General features: G+C 41.3%; 1 protein-coding gene across 1 annotated transcript in view; it reads right to left on the minus strand.

Annotated features, from left to right (window-relative positions):
* GAL3ST1 (galactose-3-O-sulfotransferase 1) overlaps nt 1-4,421 on the minus strand; it is a 100,311-nt gene extending 95,890 nt beyond the window's left edge. Inside the window, exon 1 of the mRNA XM_082253477.1 lies at nt 4,067-4,421. The gene's annotated coding sequence lies outside the window, so the exon portion shown is untranslated. The remainder of the gene's footprint in view (nt 1-4,066) is intronic.
* Between the last annotated feature and the right edge of the window lie 3,705 nt (nt 4,422-8,126).

Raw genomic sequence — 8,126 nt, forward strand, 5'->3', positions numbered from 1 at the left:
GGTATCAGTAGGAGGAATACTAGCTCATATAAGTGTGAGGAATAGTGCCACAGGGGCCAGGCAAAAGCAAGGGCCACATCTGGCCCCCCAGGCTGCAGTTTGGAGACCACTGCTTTATAGTACTAAACTGACCTGACATTACTTTAAGACTGTTGTTAAAGACATACAGTACTTATCAATGTATCGTTTTTGTTTTTAATCTGTTAGCCAGACTGTGGTTTTAGACAGTGAATCACCCCTATCATATTTGTTCTTTTTTCTTTATTCTTTTGGGTCTGCTGAATATACTAGAGTCATTGAGCTCACAAAGTTAACATAAAAGAATCATAAGTTACAATGAGTTCTTTTTGCTGAGTCCAATAAGATTTACCCCCTGTTGTCATGCTATTTGACAGTTTCGAATCGCATGACAAGTCGCACCCTATTGCTGGCAATGGAACCATTCATATTGCTACAACTCATGTTGCAGCAATTATGAAAAAGTTTCCTGCACTTGTTTTTACTGATTTCATTGCGACTTGCATAGACTTCCGTTACATGAAGCTGCAAGCCACAATGATATCAGCAGTGCAAATCGCGCAAATGTGCGGCTTTGAAATCGCGCTGAGGTAGTGCAATTTCAAAGCCGCACCGGTGTGAACCAGGGCTTAAAAATAAGTCAGATGGTTGCAAATAAAGATCTTTATCCTTTGTGTTAAAGGGACAATTAAGGAGGTAAACCCCCAAAAAAATGTTTTTAAAAATAAAAACCTGAAAGGCAAAGACATAATGAGCTAGTATGCATTGCATACTGGCTCATTATTAAATACTTACCTTAAAACAAAGCCCCGCAGCGCCGCCCACACAACACTTACACGGCCAACATATTTACCCGTCTTCCCGCCGGGTTCGCATCCTCCGGCCATCTGATTGGCCGGAGCCACGATGATGTCACTCCCACATATGCGCACAGGAGCCACTGTTCACGGCACAGGGCTCTGAAGGAATGGCATAGACAGCTATTCCTTCAGAGCGCATGCGCCAGTGATGCCACTGCCTGCACGCAAAGTAAATATCTCCTAAATGGTGCAAGTTTAGGAGATATTTACACTATAGGCACAAGTTACAGAGGAAGTTTTAATTCCTCTTTAACAATATGCTTCTTCTCCATATGCATTCACTACTTAAAGTGTTACTAAACCTAGGAGCCTGCATCCACTATATCTGGTCTTCCACAGTACACAGAACATGGAAAGGCAACTACTTTAGTAAATATAAACTGCTAAATACCTTTTCTCATTAGCAGTATACAGCAGTCTTGTGACTTCTATCAGTGTCTTGTCACTTGTAGGAGGAGTTTTCATTCTCTCCTATTCTGTCCTTTGAGTCTGCAGGACCCCTGAACCTCTGTCTGGACAGTGCTGATTGGCCCTGTGCTGATCACATGCACTCTCCCAAGAAAGAAAACAAAAATTCTCTAGCAATACACACCAAACTGAGCATGTGCAGCCTGTCCCTAATGTTCTGTTCTATCAAGATATTGGTTGGAGTCAGTTAAAAAAGGGGGGGGGGGAATCAGGAGGAGACAGGATCACACAAACTTTTTTAATCAATGCAGAGAGTTAACCCCTTAGGTTCCACAGTGAGTATACCAAGCATGCTTTACTGCATATTAGAACTGCACGATTCTGGATAAAATGAGAATCACAATTTTTGCTTCGAATAAAGATCATAACTCTCTCATGATTCTCGGTGTAACATCATCTTTTACATTATACAAAAAAAATTGTACTAACAACTTTTTTCTTTTTTTTTAGAATTAAAGTGTATTTTTTCCCAAAAAAAAAAATGCATTTGAAGGACTTTGGCGCAAATACAGTGTGACATAAAAGATTACAACGATTTCCATTTTATTTTCTAGGGTCTCTGCTAAAAAATATATATATATATAATGTTTGGGGGTTCTAACTTCTAAGGAATTTTCTAGCAAAAAATACAGATTTTTAACTTGTAAGCAACAAGTGTCAGAAAAGGGCTTAGTCTTTAAGAGGTTAAACTGCCCTCACTTAGGATTGGTTCACATTTGTGCGATGCGGGAACGCTGCGAATATGCAGCGTGATCCCGCATCGCATCCGCACATCTGGCAGTTTCACACTGCCATATGCGATACGCTGGGGATGTCACTTAAAAGTTAACGATACCCCCAGTTTGATCGCATATCACAGTGCGATCTGACAGTTCGCACAGGATCGGTGTGTGTGAACCACTGTGCGATCCGATTCCGATGCGGCTCAAAAAAAGCCTCATGTGCGAGTTTGCTGCGGATACAGTGCGAATTCAGCCATACAAAGTGTATGGCTGAACTCGCATCTGCACAGGAGATCGCATATAATGAAGGAGCAGTGCGCTCCGAATTACATGCAATCTCGCAAGCCGCACTAGTGTGAACCGGCACTTACAGACGGAGGTCCATTCCTTTGATCTAAAAGAAGGAATGATACATTGTAAAGCATTGTGTTTTTTAGCAGCCTTAACAATGTTGACAAACCTTTGCCAGGGCTCTTTTTTTCTTTTTTTTTGACAGCTGTGAGTGAGCAAAGTGCAGCTCTGTAAGAATCGAGGACAAGCTGTTTTAAAGAGGAAGTAAACCCTCCTCTGACACTTTTACCTATAGGTAAGCCTATGATAAGGCTTACCTATAGGTACTGTAAATATCTCCTAATCATGTACCGTTTAGGAGATATTTACCTTACATGCAGCCAGTGATGTCACTGGCGCATGCGCTCTGAAAGAACGGCCGCTGGTGCCGTTCCTTCAAAGCCCCGTGCCGTGACCGTCGGCTCCCGGCCACCGCGATCCCGGAAGACGGGCAACTGGACATGTCGCCCGTCATAGAGGTAAGCGGGCGGCACGGCGGGGGCTCGTTCTAAGGTAAGTATTTCATAATGAGCTAGTATGCGATGCATACTAGCTCATTATGTGTTTCTCTTTCAGCTTGTAAAAAAAAAAAAATAATAATGTAACTGAGTTTACAACCTCTTTAAGATCGTGAGGTGGTGGGGGGGGGGGGGGGGGGGAATCTGACAGAGGAGAGCAGGGATCTGACAGATCTGTCTCTGCAAAGTAAGTGTAGATGGACCTGTCCTCTGCCTGCTCAGCGGGGATTGGCGGATCGAAACGGGGTCCGGTCGGAAAGCCCGTGTGAAAGAACACTTAGGCTGGCCATAAACTATACAATTTTCTTGTTCAACTTTCCTTTAGATTTACCAAAACCATGTAATATAGGGTCAAACCTAAACACTTTCAATGTGTATGCAATCAGGCAGGCCCTTGCACTACATAGTTAAAGGTAAATCTAAAGGAAATTGAATAAGAAAATTGTATAGTGTATGGCCAGCCTTAGAGGAAGTCAGAGCACAGCACAAACACAAAAAGAAATCTCTGAAGATTTTGTGAAGGCTGAGTGCAACAGAAGGGACTTTTTTGAGTTCTGAATACATAGAATCTTTTTTAGGCCTCTTTCACACGAACGATCCGATCAGATCCGCATGTCAGTTTTTTAGTCGGATCTGATCGGATCCTCCACGCATCCCTATGGGGCAGCGGGTGTCAGCGGTGACATGTCCACTGACACCCGCTGCTATCCGCATCCGATCCTGTCCGTGAAATCCGGATGGATGGAAACCCTATTTTCCATCCGTTCAGGGGATCGGATCGGATGGGATTGGATGAGAGCGGACAGGCAGTCCGATTCTCCCATAGAGATGCATGGGGCTCTGACACCTCCCTCTCCACACACAGAGCGGAGACAGAGCTGTCACCTGCCTACTAGCGGGGATCTGTGTATCCATCCCCCGCTGAGCAGCACGGAATCCGCCGACAGAGGTGGACCATGTGAAAGGAGCCATAAATGAGAGTTTAGTGTCACTTTAAAGTTATGTGAATTGAGGTGAAAAGGGAGTACAATAACAATGTGCGCTTAACTTGCCTTTGTTCTGTAAATTTATTTGATGAGTCAAAAGATTCCCAAACAGCATTTAGCCCACACGCCTGTGCTTCTATGTACTATGAACAAATGTCACTTACCTCTCTCACTGGAGTCTCTGGAGCAGGCTGTAAGTTCTTCCCAGTGTCAGTTGTTTTTTCCCATGCTTGCAGCAGTCCACATACACGATAAGAGAATCATTTTGTGCTATTAAAGAACAATTGTTCTGAAAGTCTGCCTGGAAAGCTGAGACCTCAATACACTGTGCAGCCTTTCTCTGCCACTGAGCTCACACTCTGTCTGCTTACACTCCTCCCTTATTGCATCCTTATCTCTCCTTCTCCTGTGTTTACCTTCATTGCTTATGTATACATCTCTGTAGAATAAGACAAAATGTCATTTTAATGCTGCCAAGCAGAGCAAAAGACTTTCTTCCTAACCGAAGAATGACTTCAAATGACAAAGTCAATGTCTCCATCCCCCTGCCCTCCCCTCCTCTATAAAAACTCTCTCTCCACCCCTCTCTCTCTCTCTCAGTACAGAGAGTCCATTCAGCTTCTATAGAGAACAAGGCTTTTCTTATCAGCTAGAAGAACAAATAGCAGTCTCACAAGATTGACTCTGGGGGTCCCACTGTCACAGAGGAGGGAGGCCTGTGACTTACAGGTGGGTGTTGCTAATAGGGCCTGTCACTGCAAGAAGAGGGTGATTATTAGAACTGTCCCCTACAAATATGATCTGTTTAGTAGAGATCCACTAATAAGAGGGCATGTACAATTCATCAGTAAGTACAAGTACTATTCTACATAAGTTGTGGCCTTGCTGAGAACATAACATGTTGTCTCGGTCACTCGATCGATTAGAATTGTCTCCTACGAATATGATCTGTTTAGTTCAGATCCACTACTAGGAGGGCATGTACAAGTCATCAATAAATATGAGACAGGCTATTCCGCATGAATCTTGGCCTCATTCATTCTGATACCATGTACCGTGACCATCTACTAAAATTGTCCTTGTCTTTAAAAATAAAGAATTTAAAAAGAAAAAAAGAAGAGGGTGATTATTAGATCTGTCTCCTACAAATATGATCTGTTTAGTAGAGATCCACTGATAAGGGCATGTACAATTCATCAATAAGTACAAGTACTATTCTACATGAATATGTGGCCTTGCTGAGAACATAACATGTTGTCTCGGTCATTCTGATGCCATCTACTGTGACCATCTACTGAAATGTGATGTTATTCTGTCCCTGTCTTTGAAAAAGAATTTATAAAGAAAAAAGAAGTGGGTGATTATTAGCACTGTCTCCTACAAATATGATCTGTTTAGTAGAGATCCACCAATAGGAGGACATGTACAATTCATCAGTAAGTACAAGTACTATTCTACATATGTTGTGGCCTTGCTGAGAACATAATATGTTGTCTCGGTCACTCTAATACCATGTACTGTGACCATCTACTGAAATGTGATGTTATTATGTCCCTGTCTTTGAAAAAGAATTTATAAAGAAAAAAGAAGTGGGTAATTATTAGAACTGTCTCCTACAAATATGATCCATTTAGTACAGATCCACTACTTGGAGGGCATGTACAATTCATCAATAAATACGAGACAGGCTATTCCGCATGAATCTTGTCCTCATTCATTCTGATACCATGTACCGTGACCATCTACTAAAATTGTCCTTGTCTTTAAAAATAAAGAATTTAAAAAGAAAAAAAAAAAGAAGAGGGTGATTATTAGATCTGTCTCCTACAAACTTGAGCTTTTTAGTAGAGATCCATTAATAGCAGGGCATGTCCAATTCATCAATAAGTACAAGTACTATTCTACATGAATATGTGGCCTTGCTGAGAACATAACATGTTGTCTCGGTCACTCTGATACCATGTACTGTGACCATCTACTGAAATGTGATGTTATTCTGTCCCTGTTGTTGAAAATAAAGAATTTATAAAGAAAAAAAGAAGTGGGTGATTTTTAGAACTGTTTCCTACTAATATGATCTGTTAAGTTCAGATCCACTACTAGGAGGGCATGTACAATTCATCAATAAATACAAGACAGGCTATTCCGCATGAATCTTGGCCTCGTTCATTCTGATACCATGTACCGTGACCATCTACTAAAATGTGATGTCATTCTGTCCTTGTCTTTGAAAATAAAGAAAAAAAAGAAGAGGGTGATTATTAGAACTGTCTCCAACTAACATGACCTTTTTAGTAGAGATCCATTAATAGGAGGGTATGTACAATTCATCAGCAGGTACAAGTACTATTCTGCATGAATTGTGGCCTTGCTGAGAACATAATATGTTGTCTCGGTCACTCTGATACCATGTACTGTGACCATCTACTGAAATGTGATGTCATTCTGTCCTTGTCTTTGAAAATAAAACATTTATAAAGAAAAAGTAGAATATGATTATTAGAACTGTCTCCTACAAATATGACCTGTTTAGTATAGATCCACTATCAGGAGGGCATGTACAATTCATCGATAAGTACAAGAAAGACTAACATGAATTGTGGCCTTGCTGAGTACATAACATGATGTCTTGGTCATTCTGATACCATGTACTGTGGCCATCTACTGAAATCTGATGTAAAGCTGTCCTTGTCTTCGGAAATAAAGAATTTATTAAACAAAGAAGTCAGTGATTATTAGAACTGTCGCCTACAAAATGATCTGTTTAGCACATATCTACTACCAGGAAGGCATGTACAATTCATCAATAAGTACAACACAGACTATTCTGCATGATTCATGGTCTCGGTCATTGTAATATCATAGATATTCACTACTAGGAAGGCATGTACAATTCATCAATAAGTACAACACAGACTATTCTGCATGATTCATGGTCTCGGTCATTGTAATATCATAGATATTCACTACTAGGAAGGCATGTACAATTCATCAATAAGTACAAGACAGACTATTCTGCTCAGAGGCCTAACTAGAACCTTCAGGGCCCTGGTGCATGCCCTCTGACCCTTGTCTGGGGCACCCCACGGTGGCAGAATGCCAGGGCAGGGTCACAAGTGCAACCTCTGAGGCCCTGGTAGTTCCACCACTGGTGTCAGTCGTTTTTTATTTTTGTTATTTTTTGTTATTTTTTTATTACTTTTTACCATTTTATTAATGGATTAATTTTTTTTTTTTACAATTTTATTTTTTTCTAGGAGCCCTGTTGGCTTTGGTGAGATACACTATATTACTAAAAGTATTGGGGCACCTGCCTTTACATGCACATGAACTAATGGAATCCCGGTCTGTAGAGTTCAATATTGAGTTGGCCCACCCTTTGCAGCTATAACAGCTTCAACTCTTCTGGAAAGGATGTCCACAAGGTTTAGGAATGTTTGGCCATTCTTCCAGGAGCGCATTTGTGAGGTCAGGCACTGATGTTGGAGAGAAGGCCTGGCTCACATATATACAGTAGCTCACAAAAGTACGTACACCCCTCACATTTTTGTAAATATTTTATTATATCTTTTCATGTGACAACACTGAAGAAATGACACTTTGCTACAATGTAAAGTAGTGAGTGTACAGCTTGTATAACAGGGTAAATTTGCTGTCCCCTCAAAAATAACTCAACACACAACCATTATTGTCTAAACCACTGGCAACAAAATTGAGTACACCCCTTAATGACAATGTCCAAATTGGGCCCAATTAGCCATTTTCCCTCCCCAGTGTTATAGTGATACATTAGTGTAACAAGGTCTCAGGTGTGAATGGGGAGCAGGTGTGTTAAATTTGGTGTTATCGCTCTCATTCTCTAATGCTGGTCACTAGAAGTTCAACATGACACCTCATGGCAAAGAACTCTCTGAGGATCTAAAAAAAAAGAATTAATGCTCTACATAAAGATGGCCTAGGCTAGAAGATTACCAAGACCCTAAAACTGAGCTGCAGCACTGTGGCCAAGACCATAGAGCGGTTTAACAGGGCAGGTTTGAGGTTGAGTGCACGTGCTCAGCGTCATATCCAGAGGTTGTCTTTGGAAAATAGACTTATGAGTGCTGACAGTATTGCTGCAGAGGTGGGACATCAGCCTGTCAGTGGTCAGACCATACACCGCATCAAATTGGTCTGCATTGCTGTCATCCCAGAAGGAAGCCTCTTCTAAAGAGGATGCACAAA

This window comes from Pelophylax lessonae (assembly GCF_965119305.1).
Source record: "Pelophylax lessonae genome assembly, chromosome: 1".
NCBI classification, from domain to species: domain Eukaryota; kingdom Metazoa; phylum Chordata; class Amphibia; order Anura; family Ranidae; genus Pelophylax; species Pelophylax lessonae.